Source organism: Monodelphis domestica, chromosome 7 (assembly GCF_027887165.1).
Source record: "Monodelphis domestica isolate mMonDom1 chromosome 7, mMonDom1.pri, whole genome shotgun sequence".
NCBI classification, from domain to species: Eukaryota; Metazoa; Chordata; class Mammalia; order Didelphimorphia; family Didelphidae; genus Monodelphis; species Monodelphis domestica.
The window spans coordinates 258,622,297-258,645,724 of record NC_077233.1 but is presented as its reverse complement, the minus strand read 5'-3'; positions in this window follow the sequence as shown (position 1 = coordinate 258,645,724).

The window sequence follows — 23,428 nt, the reverse complement described above, 5'->3', positions numbered from 1 at the left end:
TTTGGGTCCCCAACCCTTAGCACAGTGCCTGGCCAGTGGAAAGTGTAGAAATAACCTCAGGGAAACTTGTACCAAGAGGGACAGCGAAAGACTTCTTTGCAAAAGGTAAAAATTTAGCAGAAACTTGAAGGAAGCAAAGAGAGCAAGGGCCTCTTTTTGTGTAATAGGAGTCAGATACCTATCATCTTTCAATGAGTATTTATCAAATATCTAGGCTCTCCTGCCAAGTCATCTTATTGTATGCAGATTCTGTATCCATCCCAAAGCTCCAAAGAATATGGTAACTGGAGGATGTCATCACCTTGGAGAGTAAATGAGGCATTCAGCTTAATGGATCCAAAGATAGCCTTTCCTCGGCCAGATCTCTGCTAGGTTTAATAGAGAAGCTTTCTGTCCCTCGTGGGGTCCAGCTTCAGCCCTATATGATTATGGATTATATTAAATCAGACTGCCCAGGTGGGTTCAGATTGTCTGCAGAAGGCTACCAAAGAGTATAGAACTCTTGGTCTCTAAAGAATGAACACCTAGAAAGTAATCTGGTATTATTCAAGTCATCTGACATCTTTGGGCATCTCTAAGAAAAACCTTGACAATTAGGACTGATGTGAACATTCTTTTGAAATTAAAAAAGACTTGTTTGAGGCAAATTGTTGTAAAATGTAAAACAGAATTGCAGAAAACATAGAAATCACAAAATATTACATAACATCCTTGACATTTTCCCACTTTCTCTCCCTTTCTCCTAAGCCCATAAAAACATAAAGCTATGCCAGGTAGAACTGGAAAAGTTTTCAGAGCGATTCAGCTCTCCCTTTCCTGTTAAAAGTACAATTTTTTTTACTAATGTGACTTTCACTTAGTTTGATTATTTTTTTGACAGTGAACAAGGGAGTTTTGTGAAATGGAAATGGTGATATACAACTATAGCTCCAATTAAAGTAGATCTAAAAAAAAAAAAGAAATACGATTCTTATTGCCTACCTCATGGGTTGTTATAAGAAAAGAAGCACTTTATGAAAGAAAAACAATATTTGATATTAATGTCATTATTAGTTAGGAAGGAAACATGAGATCTAAAAGGAGTCTGTTTTTGGCTCAAGATATGGGAAAACATTAGAACAATCAGAGCTGTCCAAAAGTGGTAGAAAGAGTTGGAACAAGGAAGTTTCCCATCATTGTAGGCCTTCAAGCAGAAATTCAGTGGCCACTTGTTGGGGATGTATAATGGATTTCTATTTCTTCCAACCTCTTTATTTTACAGATGAGAAACAGAGGCCCTGAGAGGTTAAACAATTTACCTAAAGTCACAGAGATGGGTGGAATTTGAACCAAGATCTTCTGAATTCATTATTGGGGCTCTTGCCTTAGCACCATCCTGATTCCCTTGAATGTAAAGGGCTGTGGCTTTGACACAGGTTGAGTAGAAAATGATATCTTCTAAGATCTCTTCCAGTTTTGAGGTTCTGGGATATTAAATGTGGGAAATTATTAGTCACTGCTAGTATTGAGGTTTTTGTTTTGTAACTCAAAAACCATTAGAGGGCTGAAACAACATATAATTAACTTGGCACAAGAATCTAAGAGAAGAGCAATTTAGTACATTTTGATACTACTGATGATGATACCTGCTCGAATTCCCCAGTACTCTCCTAGACCATCATTTTTGCTTTGCCTCCCTTTCTTCTCTTTCCAATTTTGACTCTATAGTTACTCATTCAACTCTATACTATCCTTTATTTTGATCCTTACATTTATTTTTACTAATGCCTTGACAAACTACCAGTGTTCCCACCATCTAAGTCCTCCACCCTTCTCATACTTTGCTGAAAAAAGAGACAGGGTCCATTGCAAATGTATGTTATCTCTACTGGGTTCTCATCATAGCAAGACCTTTTAAACAATGTCCTTCTCTGTGAAGGATCTCACCACATACTTCATGGAGAAGCCATTTTACTTGATCTCTCTTTTCTTTCCATCTCTACATCTTAAAAGGACTTCATCCCCCACTCTTCTTCCCTTTATTCCAGTCTCTGAGGAAGAGGTGACTATTTGCCAAGACTTTGTATCCTTGATCCTATCTCCTCCACTTTGTTGCAATAGATATACCCCCTGGATTATCTTCTCTCTCTAATCTTCAATCTTTTCCCTTCTAATGGCTAATTCCCTATTCCTAATGATGGTGAAATCAAGCCCATGATCCACCCTCTTCATCAAAATAAGTTTGAGAACACCTGGTCTTAGTGATATACACAGCAATGGGAAAGAATGGGGGCCAAAAAGTGAGGAGAGTAGCCAGCGACTGAGAATATAAGCAGCTGAGAATATAAGAAAAAGGCTGATAGATCTTGGTCAGATAAAACAACTGAGGAATTAATAAAGATAAAAGGGGAAATGAAGGAAAATTCTAAGAATTATTTTTAAAACTCAAGTAAGTTGAACTAAAGCATTGTTTATGCCATACCAAGAAGGAAAAATAAAGTCCCCAGGAAAAAAGATAATTCTCTGAAAGCCCAATAGATCATGGAACTAGAAACTGTAGAATAGTTCAAAAGAGAAAAACTATTAAAAGATGTTAGAAATTAACACCCAGCAGAAAACCCTTCAGCAATTAAGAAACTTAAAATAATTCAGAATTATTTTTATACTACAGTAGGGATTCTTAATTTGTGTGTGTGTGTATGTGTGTGTGTGTGTAATGGACCCATTTGTCAGTCTAGTAGAGATTTTAGACTACTCAAAATGATACTTTTGAATACACAAAATAAAATACAAGATTGTTGTTCATCCATTTTGAAAAGGACCAATGACATCATGAGAGTGCTGTCTTGACTTGCTCATGAGTTGAATTTAAACATGAAGCAGAGTTGTGCAATGTTGTTAGTCTCACTCTCTTCCAAAGTTATTGAAGTCTAATGGCAGGACAAAAATTAAGATGACTTTCGATGGCTAGGGATACAGTGGATGAGTTTGGCATCTTCAATGTCTGACCAAACCCTAGGTGCTCCACAGTATCTGTTTTAGCAAACTTAAAGGCCTTTGAAACAAATTGTTCTCCACCCATTCTGCTAGGGAAAGTCTTCACCTGCTTGGGGTAGACATCCGCTTCCATTAACTCACTGACAGTTTTGAGATCTCTCAGTTATCTGCAATCTGGCTTAACCCTCTGCCAAGGCAATTTTACCAGGATATAGCTTCTATAGATACTACAGCTTCTTGGAGCCATAAGTGAGAATTGAGTGAGAGTTGGACACCAAAAGTGGATGAGCAAACAGGAAAAAAAGATTACAAAGGAAACCAAGAATATTGAAATACTATTAGATAAATATTAGATTAAAAACACAAGTTCTTGGATTTCAGGTTAAAAATCACTTTTACAGCTCAAAAAAAATCTGAAGGAAAAAAAGAATAGAATAGAATAAGATGTCCCAAATGGGGAAGGAACTCAAGTTGCTGCCAAAACTATCATAACCTACAAGTTAAGCCTAATTATCAGGGAATAAAGGATCTGCCACAAAAGAGTAGCATTTCTTAAAAAAAAAAAACAAAGACAAGAACATTTGATTCATACATATTCCAAATAAGAGAAGTATAAGAAACATTGATAAGTACAATTATTAAGAAATAACTAAGCAATTAAATAATTTCTCTCATGTTTGTAGGCTGTTTAGAGAGAGAAAAGAAATTGGACTGAGGGATAAAAGAACTGAGAGATCATTAAATTTAAGAAACTAAAGATTTAATCAGATCTTAAGGCTTAGGAGAGAAGGAAGAGATGAATTAATATTCCATAGACAAAATCCTCTACTCCTCCCAAAGGAAATTATATCTTTTGTGGGAGATATAACACAGTGGGGAAAGTCATTGGAAAAGGGAGAGAAACAGAAAACAGCTGGAGATTTACTCGTGCCCAATCTGGAGGGGGTGAGCAAGGAAGAAATTGTGATTTCACTGGTCTCTTCAACAAGAGTGTGGGGTCTGGAGACAATGGGATGAAAGCAATGGAGGTAATTAAGGGACTTGGGATGGGGGAAGGAATGGGGCTAGCAAGTGGGTACTGGAAAAATGAAAGGGTTCCATTAAAGAGTTTTCCCATGATGGGGGTAGAAGAGAGAGGAGCAGCATGAAGCTGGAAAATTATATGTCAAAGAGACCAGGATCTTACCATGGATTTTGTCTAGGAGGATGCAGCCCTTTGGGAGAACACTTTTTCCAAGAAAGGATTATACCTTCCAAGACTTCATTGCACCCCAGAAGACTGGATATATGGGCTGCTAGGAGTAATCAACATCAAGGGCAGAAGGCAAGGGCCAGAGCAAGAAACAGGAAAATCTAACCTTAGGAATAGTGAATGATCATCATAAAGGCAGGGGCAAAGATGGGGCTTTATAACTTGGGATACAGAATTATTCCCACCCCATAAAACTGATTCCTTCATGCACTAATCTTTCTAAAAGTGAAGGCAACTAGGTAGTACAGTGGATAGGGAACCAGACCTGGAGTCAGGAGGACCTAGGTTCAATGTCCCTCAGACACTTCTTAGCTTTATAACCCCTGAGCAAGTCACTAACCCTAATTGATACTTATGCCTATTGAATGCAAAGAGAAGCACTAGCAAAACTTTGGAATTTGTCTACATTGACTTTTTTTTTTAAACTCTTATCTTCCATTTTAGAATCAATACTGTATATTGGTTCCAAGGCTGAAGAGTGATAAGGGCTAGTCAATAAAGTTAAGTATCTTGCCCAGGGTCACACAGCCAAGAAGTAGTTGAGGTCACATTTGAACCCAGGACCTCCCACCTCTAGTCTTGGCTCTCAATCCACTGAGCCATCTAGCTGCCCTATATTGACTTTTAATCTCTGGAAAAAGAACATAAGCCATTTATCTTAGTGCTGACTAATCCCTTCATCAATGCACAAGCATACCTAATCATGAAGTCATCAACATTTGCTAAAGTGTTATGAGAGAAGTCTTTCTTCTATTTTTTGAAAATTTTACTAAATTAGTTAATTGAGAACATTTTTTCATGGTTACAAGAATCATGTTGTTTCCCTCCCCTTCCCACCCCCTCCCATAACCAACCAGCAAATCCACTGGGTTTTAAATGTGTCATTGATCAAGACCTATTTCCATATTATTGATATTTGTGCTAGAGTGATCATTTAGAGTCTACATCCCCAATCATATCCCCATCAACCCATGTGATCAAGCAGCTGTTTTTCTTTTGTGTTTCTGTTCCCACAATTCTTTCTCTGGATGTGAATAGTGTTATTTCTCATAAGTACCTCAGAATAGTCCAGGATCACTGCATTGCTGCTAGTAGAGAAGACCATTACATTTGATTGCACCACAGTGTATCAGTCTCTGTGTACAATGTTCTCCTGGCTCTTCTCCTTTCGCTCTGCATCACTTCCTAGAGGTTGTTCCAGTCTCCATGGAATTCCTCTACTTTATTATTCCTTTTAGCATAATAGTATTCCATCACCAACATATACCACAATTTGTTCAGCCATTCCCCAATTGAAGGGCATCCCCTCATTTTCCAATTTTTGGCCACCACAAAGAGTGCAGCTATGAATATTCTTGTACAAGTCTTTTTCCTTATTATCTCTTTGGGGTACAAACCCAGCAGTGCTATGGCTGGATCAAAGGGCAGGCAGTCTTTTATCGCCCTTTGGACATAGTTCCAAATTGCCCTCCAGAATGGTTGGATCAATTCACAACTCCACCAGCAATGAATTAATGTCCCCACTTTGCCACATCCCCTCCAGCATTCATTACTTTCCATAGCTGTCATGTTAGCCAATCTGCTAGGTGTGAGGTGATACCTCAGAGTTGTTTTGATTTGCATTTCTCTGATTATAAGAGATCTAGAACACTTCTTCATGTGCTTATTAATAGTTTCGATTTCTTTAACTGAAAATTGCCTATTCGTGTCCCTTGCCCATTTATCAGTTGGGGAATGGCTTGATTGATATGGCTTGATTGATTTAGCTCTTTATAAATTTGAGTGATTAGACCTTTGTCAGAGTTTCTGTTATAAAGATTTTTCCCCAATTTGTTGTCAGGTACTGTACTAGGTGCTGGAAGAAAGAAAGCTGCTCAAAGTTAACTTTGGAAATCTAGAATTACATCCTATCTTCATCTGCAAGGAGATCCACAAGCTGTGTTTCATTCATACACTGTTAAATATTAGAAATTCTGAGATCAGAAAAAAATATCAGTAGAGTTAACATATGGCATTTCTAGTACATACAGTACAACTCTACTATCAATGATGCCACACACAGACTTTATACCATAGTTGCTTATGTTTGGAGGAGACATGTGCTGCCTATTAATTTGTGCTTTGAAGTTTCAAAGAATGGATATGATGGGGGCAGCTGGGTAGCTCCATGGATTGAGAGCCAGGCCTAGAGATGGGAGGTCCTAGGTTCATACCTGGCTTCAGACACTTCCCAGTTGTGTGACCCTGGGCAAGTCACTTGACCCCCATTGCCTAGCCCTTACCACTCTTCTGCCCTGGAACCAATACACAGTATTGATTCCAAGATGGAAGGTAAGGGTTCAAAAAAAAAAAGAATGGATATGATACAAACATAACTATCTCTCAACTGATAGAGCAGTTGAAATAAACTTACCAACTAAGAGCTATGACAGAAACAAACTGGTAGGGTGCCTAGATATATTGTTGAGATCCCCAACAAGGAGACAGTTATGTTGAGGAATCTCATTCTTTAAGTGGCACACAAGTTAGCAGACAGAAAATGAGGTGGTGGTGTGAATGGATTGAGGAGCCTGGAGTCAGAAAAACTCATCTTCCTGAGTTCAAATCTGGGCAAATCACTTAACCTGTTTGCTTCAGTTTCCTCATCTATAAAATAATCTGGAGAAGACAATGGCAAACCACTCCAGTATCTTTGTCATGAAAACCCCAAATGGAGTCATGAAAAGTCAGGCATGACTGAAAAATGACTGGAAAACAGCAACAAAAAACTAATCCATACAAAGTTGTTGAGACAAAAGGCAACACATATTGGTTCAAGCAGTTATCAATAATTTTGTTAATTGCCAGCCTCATTTCCTCTTGCTGTTTATCCATTTACAGATAGTTAATTACAGCAATGGATCCCCCCCCCCAACTCACTCCTGCTTCCTTAGATATCAAGGTTTTTATCTGCCATAGTTACTATAAACATTTTCCCAATTCTTTTCTTATTTTCATAGTGACATTTTTACTTTCACCTAGAAATTTTTCAAACAAATCTTTCTCATCCCTAACAATTCATTCTATTAAAAACCTGGAAAGATCTACATGAACCGATGCGGAGCAAAATAAGCAGAAGTGGGAAAAAATTTTACATAGTAACAGCAATATTATGGGATGATCAACCGTGAACCCTTAGCTACTCACAGCAATGCAACGATCCAGAACAATTCTAAAGGACTTATGACAAGGAATGCTATCTGCCTCCAGAGAAAGAAGTATTGGAGTTGAAATGTAGACCAAAGCATACAATTTTCCACATTATTTATGGTTTTATTTTGGGGTTTTGATTTTATATGAGTATTCTCTTACAACACTGCCTAATATGGACATGTGTTTTGCATGATAATACATGTATAACCCAGAACAAATTGCTTAACATCTCCAGGAAGAGGGAGGGAAGGTGGGAAGGGAGACAATTTGGGTCTTATAACTTCAGAAAATGTCTGTGGAAAATTGTTAATATATGTAATTAGGAAAATAAAATATCTTTACATAAAGGAGGAGAAACCAATATTGTTGAATTTTTTAAATCTCTGCCACAATAGATGTACTTTTTCTATTTTCTTCCATAAGGAGCTCTTCTTAGATATCATTTTCACACTCACATCCTTCCAGTCTTTGAAGTAGAGATTGTAGGCTGCCATTGTATCCATTATTTCCCATGTTGTGTTCTTGCATCCTTCAAAGTAGGCAGGTACCATGATGTCTTAGTAATGCTTCCACATTCAATTTTATCAGTTTTTCTTAAAATATGCTGAATTATAACCATTTTTCATCTCCAATCTGTTTAGTTCAGAGGAAATATCAAGGAAAGATAATCTCAGATATCTTTGTCAACAAAGAATAAGGCAAATCCCCAGCAGATAAATGTCCAAAGGATATGAATATAAATAATCAATGAGAATATATCCCAAATTACAAACAAAAAAATAAAAATGCAAATTAAAACTCCAAAGTTTCATTTCACTTGGCAATTTGGCAAAAAAAAAAGAGAAAGAGTCCATTCTGAAGGCTATGGGAAGATAGTGATATTTCATCAGTGGGGGAACTGTGAAATAGCCCAAGTATTCTGGATTTCAACTTGGAATCATGTAAAAAAAGTGACTAGGGAATGTCTTTTTAAAAAATTAATTAATTTAGAATATTTTTTCATGGTTACATGATTCATGTTCTTTCCCTCCCACCTCCCGGAGCTGATGAGCAATTCCACTGGGTTTTACATGTATCATTGTTCAAAATCTATTTCCATATTATTAATATTTGCAATAGTGTGATCATTTAAACATCCCCAATCATATCTAGGAAATGTCTTTTTAGCCAGGATTCCCACTGCTGACATATTTTCCAAGAACACCAAAGGTTCAATATATATCAAAATATTCTTAGGAACGCTCTTGGTGTTGACATAAGTTGTTACCAGTTTCATATATGAATACTTTGCTTGTTAAGAGTGGGAGAAAATGAATTTTTGTAGAAATAAACAGGATGAAGTCAACTCCTATTTCAAATATGAACAATCTGATTACTGAAAGAGACAGAAAAAAAATTGTGCATGTAACACTGATAAAACCAATGTGCAAAGAAACAGTTCTCCCATTAAAATATGAGAAGAGAGATCAAATTGCTTTATCATCTCCAAGAGAGGGGAAGAATGGAAGGGAAAAAGATAATTTGGATTTTATAATTTTGGAAAATATATGTTGAAAATTGTTATTAAATGTAATTGTGAAAATAAAGTATCTTTGAATTTTAAAAAATGTGAGAAGAGACACAGGAAGACTAAACAGAGGACTGCCCATCATATAGGTGGACTGAGAAGACCCAATTGAGAGCAGAGAAATATTTGTGGATGCAGGGCATCCTTGCTTCTCAACTCTTTTGCATTTAACTGTTTTAAAGCTGAGAGAAAGTTGCATTTATTGAGCTTTATTTCATAAAGACAAAAGACCATCCAGAGGCTCAAATTTGAGCCATTAGAAGTGGTGAAGAATCTAGTGAGAGAAATAATTAACCCAAAAGAAGTTAAAGTTACTGTATTGTCTTCTTACAAAGAATAGACATTAATTAAGAATATAGGAGTAAGGGTGTAGCTGGGTAGCTCAGTGGATTAAGAGCCAGTCCTAGAGATGGGAGGTCCTAGGTTCAAATCTGGCCTCAGCCACTTCCTAGCTGTATGACCCTGGGCAAGTCACTTGACCCCCATTGCCTAGCCCTTACCACTCTTCTGCCTTGGAGCCAATACTCAGTATTGACTCCAAGACGGAAGGTAAGGGTTTTAATATGAAAAAAAAAAAAGAATATAGGAGTAAGAACAGTTAACTGACTAGAAGATTTCGTTGATTTATTTGAAGCCCACTGATTGGAAGAGAAGCATCACTTTACATATTGGCTGAAGAACAGTGTTGAAATTTTTTAGAAGTTCCCTCCCTTCCTCAATTGAGATACTTTATTCAACTTTCTTCCGTCATGAGCCCTTCTACATGATCATATTCATATCCTTTAAATCTTTGAAAGTTTGAAGAAAACTCTGGGAGCTTGGTGACTAGAAGAGAGTTGAACTCTGTCCATAGTTGAGCTATTCATTCACCTTCAGTGCCATCAACTTTTTGAGAGAATTGGAAGCTCTAGGGACAACTAGGTAGCACTGAGGATAGAACACCAAGGAGAACCTGGGTTCATATGTGACCTCAGACATAGCCTAGCTGTGTGACCCTGGACAAGCCACTTAACCTCAGTTGCCTAGCCCTTACAGCTCTTCTGATTTGGGGTTGATACTGAGACAGAAGGTATGGATTTAAAATAAATAAGATATTTATTTTTAAGAGAGAGAGAAGTGAAAACACTCAGAGGTTCCACGTCACTTTCTACTGCTTCCTCTGGTTTGAGAGGGAAAACAGGTTTTACCACAGCTTTTATCTAACCTGAGTATATGGGAAGTTTAATAAGAAATAGGACCTTTGGTGTGAGGACTTGACTTTCAGGGCTGCTCATCCACCTTTAATTCTCACCCAATTCTCACCTGTGACTCTAAGAAGCTACAGCATACCCAGTGGTCAAAGCGTGGTAAAACCATCTCCACAGATGGGTAAACCAGGTTGATGGTAACTGACAGGTCTCAAACTTATTGGTGAATTAAGGGGTTGTCTACTCCAAGCACGTGAAGACTTTCTCTGGTGGAATTTCTTCTAGCAGTCACGAAGGCAGCTAAAACAGGTGCTGTGGAGCCCTTGGAGCTTGGTCAAGCATCAAAGACGCCAATGCCATTCACTGTTTCCTGGACTATAACCAGTCATCCTGACTTTTATTTTGCCATAGGACTTGGGCATCTGAAAAAAAGAGTGAGGCTGATGACTGTGCAACTCTGCCTCACTTAAATCTAATTCATGTGGGGATCAAGATATCACTTTGGGATGTCATTGGTCCTCTTCAAAAGCATGGAAAAACAACTCTTTGCATAATTTTGGATGGCACAGAATTCTGTTGATTAAAGAGCAGGTGACAGAGCTTTTCTTTTTTTGTTTCCCAGAGAACCAAGCTGCAGAACTTTGCTGTGAGCTCTGCTTTGTTTTAACAGTTTCTTTTCAGTATAAGCTGACTTGGCTTATCTGTATTGACTAAAGAGCCAAACTGAGGATTTCTCTAATTCAATAGCCTAAGGGAGCTGTTTTTCAATATAACAGTGTAATCATTCCTCATCACTCTTTTTATTTTTCTTATTTTTTAATTTTTTGAAATGCCTACCTTCCTTCCTAGAATCAATATAGCATATTGATTCCTAGGCAGAATAGCAGTAAGGGCTGGGCAGTAGCTAGGTAGTGTCTGAGACCAGATTTGAACCCAGGAGATCCTATCTCTAAGCTGGATCTCCATCCACTGAGCCATCTAGCTGCCCCCAAACCTCATCACTCTTTTGAAGATGATTATGAGTTATTTTGATTATATGTAACACAGGCACCATATTAATTCTGGTTCAGTGTTGGGTTAAAATGAGACATTCCTTGATCAGTTAGCAAAATGAGGTTTACTTATCCCTAATATAATCAAGTATATTCTTTAAGGATACAGTAGTACTTGACTTCTCCATATGTGTTCCTGCCTTCCCCACTCCATCTTCATATAGAAATATATGTGGTCAAGATTTGGAACTCACGTGGTCTCCGAATATCCACCAAGTCAGAAAGGCATTGATCATCAATGCAGCCAGAGACGACCAGGAAACGACATCAAGGGAGACCCAACTTGAGTTGTGCACTACCCCAGGTCAATCAAGTTCAGTTTTAGGGGGAAATCTAGCCTAATTCTTGTTCAGCCAGGTTGATATTGGTTTTATCATATGAGTTAAAGGAGTTGTGACTTTCACTGGTTTCAGAGTAGAAGAGTGAATTTTCCCAGCAGGAGAACCATGGGAACCACTGGAGTAGCTAGGTGGTAAAGTGAATAGAGAACTACATCTAGAGTCAGGAATACCAGAGTTCAAATTCAGCCTCAGATAGTTTCTAGCTGTGTGATCCCAGGCAAGTAACTGTTGGCCTCAGTTTCTTCATCTATAAAATGAACTAGAGAAGGAAATATAAACCACTCCAGAATCTTTGCCAAGAAAACCCCAAATGGGGTCATCAAGAGTTGGACACCACTGAACAACAATAACAAAGAACTGTGAGAACCTAGGGAAGGAGGGTACCAACTTCATGTGGGACAGCATGTTTCTGAAGGGACTGAGGACATCAATGCCACAAGTTAAGAGCTGTTAATTGCATCTTCATTTGTATGCCTCCCTACCAGGAACCGGAACCAGGTAATTGCCACTCTCCCCCAGGGATACTACTGCTTGTATTGGTAAGAAAGTTTAATGTAATGGATGGTGAGATAGCAATTATTATTGCATTTACTTTTTACTGAGTAATTGTAATTTTATAAATGCTTTATATTTAAGAACAAGCAATGACTAGTTTTGTATAAATGGGAACTATACCATGAGCGATGGTGGCTCGTAGTAGTATAACCCACTTTCTCCCCCTACCCACAGAAGTGTTAATTCTAGGATCCTGAAAGGATTTGAATCAGGGCCCTATGCTGTCAGCCTTTCTCTGGGAACACCAGAGTTGGGGAGGAGGGTGAACCAGCTTAGGGAGGAAAGAGATGTTCAGGTCCCAATACAGTATTAGCAAATATGAGGTCATATTAGCAAATAGCTGGGGGAAAAGAAGATGCCCGTTATTTTGATAATAGCTAAAAAAGCTGAGGCATGCTAATACAATGAAATATTATTGCACAGTAAGAAAATACAAATGCAAAGAATTCAGATAAACATGGAAATATTTGTATGAATTGATATGGAACAAAATAAGCAGAACCAAGAGACCAGTATATACGACTATGACAATGTAAACAAAAATAGCCCTGAAAGAAAGCAAACTCTGGGTAATGGGGGAAAAGCAAACAAATACCTTCATGAAGGTCCTGGCGTAGAGGCCAAGGCTTACCTTTCAAACTTACTTGCCTCTTTGACTGAAGAAGAGAGGGGAGAAACTGCTTTTCTTTGCAGTTTTTATCAGTGTTTCATTCACAAAAATGTTTTCTTTTTCCCTTTCCATAATCAAATTTTTATTTTTATTTTTTAAAAAGATATTAGAGTTTTATGAGAAGCTACTTGGTCTTTTATGACCCAATGAATTTCTAATTTACATCTATGACCGCTGCTATGGCAAGAAGAAGACAAGATTTCTATTTGAAGACTTGGAGACAGATGACCTGCCAACTTCCTAGCCATTTGACCCTAGGCAAATCTCTTAGGTGACCTAGGGAAGCTAGGTGATGCAGTGGATAGAGTGCCAGCCTTGGAGTCAGGAAGATTCCAATTCCTGAGTTCAAATCTGGCCTTAGACACTTACTAGCTCTGTGACCCCCAGGCAAGTCATTTAATACTGTTTATCTCCATTTTCTCTTCTGTCATTTCACTTCACTGTCTTTGCAAAGAAAACCCCAAATGGGGTCACATAGAGTCAGACATGACCAAAAACAACCGGACAACAACAAGAAATCATTCAACCCCTCTGGGTCACAGTTTCCTGTAAAATGAAGGGTTTGGACAAATCTCTGTGGTCTTTTCCAGATCTATGATCCTACGATCTCTTTCAACACTAAGTTTTTGTGATCCTGTTTTCTATTGTGATAGATAATGGTAGTAGTTTTCAACTTATGCATTCATTCAACAAACACTAAGTACACTATACTCTGCCAAGCACTGAAATTTTATAAAAGGAAGGAAAAAGAAAAGCTGGCAAAGAGTGAGAGCATAAAGGAAACCGAAAGGTGAAGAAGCTTTGTTACCAGGCTAGTATTTTCCATGGATGATAAAATGTGGTACTTGTCCTCTAGAAGCTTTCAATTTAGGGTACCCTAGGTCAGATAGGAGTAACTGAGTTGACACTATCAAAACTTCTGCTAATCCTGTTTCCAGATCCCCTTAAGCACACACATAGACTAGAAGAAAAGCACAAGAAAACCTTAAAAACACATACACGCACCCTCCAAGTAATTTAACCCTCCTTTGACCCCCAAAGCTCCTGCCCCTTATATAATCCACTAGATGGGATAGAAGAAGGGAACTGACCAAATTACTGCTATTTAGATGTTCCCTAGTGGACCAGATCCTGAAGATGGGCATTCATAGCCATGATATTACAAGTTGCAATGTTGGGGAAGACTTCAACCAGATATGTTCACAAGTAATGGAGATAAACAGCTGACATATGAATGATTGTCTGCTGAGAGATAGAATAAGCAAATGATCTGGGCTGCATTTAGTTGCAATAGTTTTGAAGGCTGGAGTAATTTTGGCAAATAATGCTAACTAAGCTTGTTGTTGCAGCCATTTCAGTGATTGTCAGCCAACACTACCTCTGCTGCCAACATCTAACCTGCCTTTTCTGTTCTTCTCATTTGGGTGGGATAGATATCCTTCTCTCCCTCCCTACTTTCTCCTTCCATAATTTCTCCATTCCTTTATTTTTCTCTCCTTCCTTTCCTTCCCTCTTTCCTTTCCTCTTTTCTTCTTCCTCCTTCCTTCTACCCTTTCTCTTTTTCCTTCCTTCCCTTCTTTTCTTTTTGCCATTCTTTTTCTTCCTCTCTCCTTCCTTTCTTCCTTTCTTCCCTCCTCCCCCTTCCTCTATCCTTCTTTCCATTATTCCCTCTCTCCTTTCTTTCCCTTTCCTATAAAAAGATCATCTTTGATTCTGTCATTTAATCTATATAAATGTTATCCCCCTCCAGTGTCTGGCACTTTTTATCCTTGGCATACATACATTTTTCATGGTTTTCAAATATTTCTAAATCCTTTCTAGGCTTTTTAAAAAACTTCCTAAATTAAACCTTTCCATTTTTTCTCTAACTAATGTTTGTTGTCATTGTTCCTCTTCTAAAATTGATTGATTCAATTATAGAATAGTGCTTAAACATGTAAAATGTCAGCATAATGGGGAGAATGAGAAGCTGCCAGGAACAGAGGGAGTAAAGAGCAGACAGCACCTTGTGCAAGATGCCCAGAGGAGAGTCCTCCAGGGCAACAGGGAGTAGCTGAACCAAGTGGAAGTCCATGGCACCTGCACTCCCACTCCAGTATTTAGAGGAGTCAGGTAGTAGGGGGTGGGGTAGGATGTAGGACAAGTATATTGAGGCCCAAGTCAAACTATACATACTAATTTAAAAAATGTTGGTGAAGGGGACAGCTGGGTAGCTCAGTGGATTGAGAACCAGGCCTAGAGACGGGAGGTCCTAGGTTCAAATCTGGCCTCAGCCACTTCCTAGCTGTGTGACTCTGGGCAAGTCACTTGACCCCCATTGCCTAGCCCTTACCACTCTTCTGCCTTGGAGCCAATACACAGTATTGACTCCAAGATGGAAGGTAAGGGTTTAAAAAAAATGTTGGTGAAAATGACCTGCATGAGTACTTCCTAAGGATGAGAGGTGAGATCATTTTGCAGCCCTGGAAGTGTCCATTCCTGGATCTTTCTCCCTTTATGTCATTATTGTGGTTATTGCAGGTACTGATATATATCTATGTTGGTCCCAGTTCAAGACGTCTATTGCTCCAGAACTCCCACCCAGGATCCACGAGAATTAAAGGAAGAAGTAGCCATAGCCAGCCTCTTCAGGTGAGAAGACCTCAGATCAAGAGTGTGCTCAAATCCCAAGCCTTTCCTCTCCTGCTAGGGACCACACTGGAGATCTTCTATCTGCCCCAAAGAAACCACTTTCATCTATACCAGCACGAAGCATCTTCTACCTCTTGCAGCTAGGATGTGGAAAACCTCCAGTACAAAAAACAATCCTCCCTTGGACTTCAGACCTCCCATCTCCTGCTGTGCCTGTCCTTTAACGGGCAGAGGAGTGATGCCCTCCACTCAATAATGAACATTCTCACACCTGATTGTGCCCTTCTCATTCCAGTGTGTCTGAACTCCTGGAGATCATCATCCAAATCCCAGTCTACTCCCCTTACCACCCATTCTTCATTTCTATCCCACTTAACTCATGTATCCCAAAGTTTCATCCTAATTCAACCCAGCCCTTCCTCTGTGCCCTCTGGAATGCCTGTTACATAGGAAGCAAACTTCTATTCATCTTAAATCTATTCTTCTAGCTCTTATTGAAACCTGGTTTCTCCATGATGACCCAGCCTCCATGGCCACCCTTTCCAGTACTAGCTGCATATTCACTCATTCTCCTCTGTAGACTAGAAGAGGAGGTGGGGGAGTCAGAATACTCCTTGGTCCTCATTGCCACGTCCAGATTTTTTTTAACCTTCTCCCATCACTCATTAACCACTCTTCCTTTGAAGTTCATGTTATTCATATGTACTACCCAATCAAAATCCTGGAAGCTGTTGTCTACAGACTTCTGGATCTTCTCAGTGAGTTCAATACCTGGCTTATAATTATTCTCTTCGATCTAACACCTGCCCTCATTCTAGGGAATTTTAATTAATATACGTGCTGTTTCTTTCTCAAAGACCATGATCACAGTCCCTCAACCTACTCACCTCTCCTGAGCTACTCTTTCATCCTACATTAGCCATACACCAAGATGCATTCTAACCTAAATAGGCTCTCACATATACTGCTACCAAACCATACTAACCATTGGGAAATGGTTGATTCCATGTATTTTTTCTAATAGTGTGGAAGATGATTTTGCACTTATTTATCTTCATTATCTCACCCAAAACACTTGTGATTGACAAAAAATGGCCCCAGGGGTTAGAAGGACAATCTATTTCCACAGAAATATGGGAAGCTAACTCACTCATCTTGTCCAAACTCGGCTACTATTATCTTCAGCTGAGGTTAGCACATTGCCACTTTCAAATGATCCGGCTTCAAATCTATCCTTTCCTTGAAACAAATTGCATTTGTCAAAGCACCTCCTGTATTTTTGGTGGTGTTTTCCTAAACATATTCCAAGCAAAACTCCCTGGTTTTTTTACCTCCTTCCTCACTGCTTGAAAATTCCTATCCCATATGATTGGGGATGTAGACTCTAAATGAACATCCTAGTGCAAACACCAATAACATGGAAATGGGTTCTGATCAAGGACACAAGTAATACCCAGTGGAATTGCACATCAGCTACAGGAAGGGTGAGGGAGGAATAGAAAATGACATTTGTAATGAAGGAATAATGTTTGAAATTGACCAAATAAAATAATGTTAAAACAAAAAAAAAGAAAAAGAAAATTCCTATCCCAGTTTCCTGACTAGCTCATGGATTTGGTACCTGGATCAGGATCTCTCCAATTCCAGGCTTTGAATATCAAGTACTTTGAGTACTTTCTTGACTTTGACTTTGTATTCAGGTCAACCCAGCCCTACCTCTTCCAAACTTGTTGAATCTCTTCTTCTCTGAGATTATTTCCGTTAATCTCCACATGCTCACCTGCTTCCCATTCTCACCTCTACCCTTCAAAGCTAACGAGACCTGACAAATGCTGGGATCAAATAAATTTAAGACTTGGCTTCACTGGAACCATTATGGGCCACAGACAGTTGTTGTTTTTGTTCAGTCTTTAGGTCATGTTTGACTCCGTGACCTCATTTTGAGGTTTTCTTGGCAAAGATATTGGAGGGGTTTGCTGTTTCCTTCTCCAACTTATGTTCCAGATGAGGAACTAAGGCAAACAGTTAAGTGACTTGCCCAGGGTCACATAGCTAGTAAGTGTCTGAGTCCAGATTTGAACTCATGAAAATGAGTCTTCCTGATTCTAAGCCCAATACTCTATCCACTGCACCACTTTGCTTTCCTGCCCCCCAGACAGTGCATGCATAAATAAATATACATAGTCTTCCTAAAGGAACGTAACCTAACGGTATCAGTGGGTAGAATCTATATTCAGTTCAAGTGCTGCTTCCTATATAATCTCACTTGTTAGTGTCCCCCTTCATGTCCTTGCAATTATTTTGTATTTATTATATTTGTATATATGTATACATATATTGTATATACTTTTCTGTGTATATGTTGATCTTCCCACCCCATCCTCCAATACAATGTAAACTCCTTGAGGGCAGGGACTATTTCTTTTTCCTCTTTGGTAGGCTCAGTGCCCAGCCTATATAATAATAATTTATATAACTTATTTTATATTTATTAATATTTAATTAAAACTAATATATTTATATTAAATTATTATTAAATGCATGACACAAAACAATTCACAAAATTAGTTTCAACTTGGTCAATCTGATTTCTCTGTAACTAATTCAGATCTCTTAAATTTAGTTCTCTAACATGCTACTCTTTCATATTCTAGACTTTCTCCAAAGTGCTATAAGGATGATATTAGAAATTAAGTCTTATTATATTAGTTTAGAGATAAGAAGTGAAGAAGCTGGCTTGAGAAAGAATTGGAGTTTGAAGCAGATCGGAAACAGTGTCAATTTCAAATGTTGAGAGTGTGTGTGGGAGGTTTTAGAGGTTTTTTTTGTGGCAGTTGGTCTCTGGGAGTGGCAGTTACTTAGAGGGATTAGCATTTATACTCTCAGAATCCTGGGAAGAGGTGACATCTCTTCTCTCTTTCCTCACTGTCTGAGGTAGAAGATAAGAAGGGAGAAACCTGAAAGAGCTAAATGATTTTCCTTTTCCACCTTGGGAAAGACTAGTAACTATCTATTGCTGTTTCATAAATTGGTTTTATATCTGAGAAGACCAAAGAAAGACCGGGTCTTTAGTCTGAACTCTGAGTCTGCTAAAGCTCAAAGTCCTAACTTGGCTCTTGCTGAGACTCAGCCTGCTAGCCTTTATTATTTTTATAACTTGGAGACAAAGTTAAGAATTATAAGGATAATAGTGTTAGTTTATTGTAGAATAGTGAAAATTTGGATTAGTCAGATCAGGAAGGATTAGTGTAGCCTGTGGAAACAGGAGAAGTGGTTCCTTATGGAACCAGGGAGTTTTATTTGGGTGGAGTTAGAAATTGTTTTATCCTTATATTCTCAATAAATAGTTTATTTTTATATAACAAGAGTCTCCTTAGTGTCCTTGTGTCTGGCCCTGAAGAGAAGTTCACTTATGAGCTTCACTTCACTTCACTTAAACTGAAGATACTTTGTAAGCACAGCAAGCAGAGTATCTAATCAGTTTATTATCAATCAATTAATTGCCTATTATCTTTACAGTGCCAAAGTACATGTCCTTATATATACTCTTATTCTTAGTTCACTCTCCCATCTAATAGTGTGCTTGCCCTAGTTCCGATTGGCTGGTAAGAGTTATTACATTTTCAAGGTGAGAATTTTCACATAGCAAACTGGCAGATTACAAGTCAGGGGTTGATTTATTGTTTAGAACACAAAACAACAAATTGACTTGCATTTTAGCAGAGAGAAATGACGCGTTATTGATGAAGGGTTCAATCTTGAAGGGGGAAGGGGAAGGGAATAAACATTTATATGGAATTAACTGTAACTGTGCAAAACACTTTACAAATATTATATCATTTAATCTTTACAACAAACCTTGGAGGTAAGTACTGCTATTATTCCACAGTTGAGAGAGCTAAAGCAGAGAGAAGGCAAATACCCAGAATAACAAGGCTAGGAAGTGTCTTTGGCCAGATTTGAACATAAATCTTCCTGACTACAGGTTCAGTGCTCCATGCAACATGGTGCTACCTAGCTGTTTGAATCAGGTATCCATGTACTGTCAGATCATGAGCTTGTTATAGCAAAGACTAAAATTAATAAAAAAAAAAAAGCTAGAAAGTGTATAACAATGAGAAAAAGATATGGCATATAATCAAAATAACTAATTTATTTAATTAAGTGACCATTTAAAAAATAAAATGTGGATTGAAGAAATGGTATAGCTTGTAATAATTTTTTAAACCCTTAGTATAAATTCTAAGACAGAAGAGTGGCAAGGGCTAGATAATTGGAGTTAAGTGACTGCCCAGGACAACATAGCTGGGAAGTCTCTTAGGCCAGATTTGAACCCAACTCTATACTGTACCCCTTTCTTTTTCTTTTTTTCCTCTACAATAATTTCATGCAGAAGTTTAATAGCTATAAACTAGGTGCCATAACAACAATCTGAAAGAACCTAAAATACATTTTAGGCAGTAAATAACTCATTTGCCAAGCAGAGAGATATGGAAATCAAGGGTAATGCTATTTTAAAAGGATAATCTCAAACAACATAAAGAATTAACAGAAAGTAAAACTAGCTTGAATAGAGACCCCCTCAAACCTTCAAAAGTATTTTGTTTGTATTCAATGATAAATACGGAAGCTGGACAATGAAAAGAAGAAAAATGGAAGAGATCTATGAAGATTTTACTAGAAATCAGTATATTTGGACACATATATCATAGTTCTCTACCAGAGATAGAACTGACATGAAAGATAACCAGAAAAGGACAGAAGACTTGAGTTCAAATCCCACCTCAGATACTTAATCAGTGTGACCCTCAACAAATCACTTAACTCTGATTGTCTCAGTTCTTCATCTATAAAATGATCTGGAGAAGGACATGGGGTCACAAAGAGCTAGACAAGATTGACAAAAATGACTGAACAACAACAATAAATATTGAGAGGGGAAGACACATCACCTAGGGCTTGTGAGAAAGTAATCACTGTGATCTAGGGACTCAACCTGTTGGTCCATGCCCTTGTTGAGAGATTGTGCCCAGAGCCTCTGCTATAGAAATGACCTTATTCAGTGACCCTCCAATCACTGACATTAAGCAAAACATAAAACAAGGAGATTTCTGTTGGCAAAGGTATTCACCGTATGGAGGAGATCCAGGAGAGAATCGAAGTTGAAGAGGGATTCCCTGGGAGGTGGGATGATCCAGATGCTTTTCTTGGTGGATAATAAGTTGACTTTATCAAACCCCATTTATTCTAACCTTCTGAAAAAGATCTATAACCACCCGGAACTTTGCTTAACCAGGGAAAGAACAATGACTCCAGAGTGAGAGAACAGAGGCTAAAGGCCACCTCTGTAAGTTTGGGATCTTGGTCAAAAGATTGAAACTTTCTGAGCGTAACTCTGCTCTCTATCTCTCAGTTAGTCTGTCTCTTTCTGGCTCATTTCTACTCTTTGGGGTGTGTGTGTGTAAGTCAGAGAGAAGGAGGGACAGAGATAGAGAGACAGTAAGAAAGAGAGAGAGAGAGAGGGAAGGAGAGAGGAAAGAGTAAGAGAGAGGAAAGAGAGAGACAGGGAAGGAAGAGAGACAGAGTGAGGGACAGACAGACAGATGCTTTGAAAAGAGATCTGGGTTGAAGAGGGGGGAGATCAGGGGCTACTAGCCCATTACATTTTTTGTGGATTTTTCCCTTTTACTGTTAGCTTAATATTCTCTTATCTGGTCCCGTATTCGATAATCAGGTTTGTGAAAAACCAAATTTCTTATATTTTGCATACCTAGTGCCTAGCATATTCTTAATACATGCGGGGTGACGGATTTGTTGCTACTGCTCTGCCAAGAAGGAGGCAGCTTCTTGATCTTTTTACTCCCTTCTACTTCTACTGGAGGTTGCTAGTCTCTTGCAGCCCCATTTTAAGTGTGGCTCAAAAAGTCTATGGTTTCTATCGCCTTTCCTACAGCTCTGCAATCTGTACATCCATCTTGTCTATAACTGAATTTCACAGAGGTTTCTTTTGTCAGAGGCAGGACCAGATATGAGAGCTTGGTCATGTCTAGGCCCTTTAACTTCTAGGAGAGACAGAGCCAAAAGACACATAAGGGACCAATAAGCAGAAGCTGCAATACCCAGACAATTCTCTTAATTGCTTCTAACCATACTCAAACTCCAACCTTTCTCTCCAGTTCCTTTCCGCTTCCAAGGGCTACAAGAGGGGTAACCACAAAATTTTGCATCAGGGACAACATACCTTTAAATCAAAATTTTAAGACAAATTCAATTGCCAGGGAGAGCGGGGGACCTACGGAGATATTCTGAGGATGGCCTAGGAGGAAGAGGTAGACTGATGAGGAACTCACCTAAGATACAGCCTCTTAGAGTAGAATACTGGATGAAGCAGGACATTTGGTAGCCTGCTTCCTAGTTTAAGTAATTATTCTTGCAAATGAAGTGCTAGGCTTAAATATTTCTACATTGCTGAAACTCTGTGGGTACTTCCAGCTAAACGTCAGTGTAAACTCCATCCCTGAGATCTCTCCCCTTGGCTTTGTTATTCAGCCATTTTTTCAGTTATATCCAATTCATCATGGCCCTATTTGGGGTATTCTTGGCAAAGATACTGAAGTGGTTTGACATTCCTTCTCCAGCTCATTTTATAGATGAGGAAACTGAGGCAAACAAGGTTAAGTGACTTCCACAGGGTCACAGAGTTAGTGACTGAGGCTGGAAGAGGAATCTTCCTGATTCCAAACCCAGTGCTCTATTTATCCTGCCATCTAGCTGGCCATCTATTGATTTCCTGGACCTCCAGGCATTATAGTCCCTTCCTCAAAGATTGATCTCCCCAGTTGTTGAGAAGTGGCTTGGTTCCCCTACTCAGTATTACCAATGTCCTATCCTGGCATTAGGTCAACATCCACTCCCTGGGAAACCAAAGAAGGGAAACATTTTGCTTTCTAAGTGCTCATATTCTTTGTTTAAGCCCTTTGCTCTCCCTACTGGGATCCACTGCTTGCACAGTCCACCACTCACCCCCAACCCCAACCCCAAAGCCCAGCTTTGGTTTTTGCAGCCCCAGTTGACCTCTATCCCAAGCAGCGGCCTTTGGATAGGACACTTGACAGAGATATGTGGCTTAGATGAACAAATAGGTTGTGAATTATGTGAACAGTTTTTGGAAACCTTCAGGCTAACTAACGCTATCCATTGCTGACTCTCCAGGGAGCAACAATGCCTTAAAATATTACTTGAATCAAACCTAATGAACAACTAAGCATATGGAGCTCCAAAGCAAGACATGAAAACATTTTGAATTATTTTTATGGTCTATTCTCTGTAGAGAGAACAATGTCTATTCTTTAACTCTGTCAAAATTGGACAATAACAATTTCACAATAGGGACTGGCAACGATTTATAGTGTTTGCAAATGACTTCACCTGAATTTTTGAAAGTATATTGTCATTTCATCTGACAGCTTGTCATTAGTCAGCTCATCAGTGAGAACTCGTAGAAAATGGATGAAAGGGTCCTGGATTTGGAAAGAAAAAGCCCTGGGTTCAAAGGTTGCTTGAGCTAATCCTCAGTTTCCTCATGTGTAAAATGGGAATAATAGGATCTACATTGCCTGCCTCCCAGGGTGGTTGTAAAGATCACATAAATAAGTACATAAAGTACTTTGCCAGCTATGAACCAGTTTATGATTATCTGCTTATTAAAGGCAGGGACGATTTTCATTTTTTAACCCTTTCCTCCTGTCTTAGAATTCACACTGTTTTAGTTCCAAGGCAGAAAGTGTTTAAGGACTGGACAATTTTTAAAATTGTTTCTTGACATTTTGCAATTCAGATTCTCTTCTTCTCTCCCTCCCCCACCTTCTTGAGGAGCTAAATGGTCTGTCACAGGTTATACAAGTGCTTTAATGCAATACATATTTCTATATCCCCCATGCCATGAAAAATGACACATATCACATATACAATAAAAAAGAATCATGAAGGAAATAAAGTGAAAGAT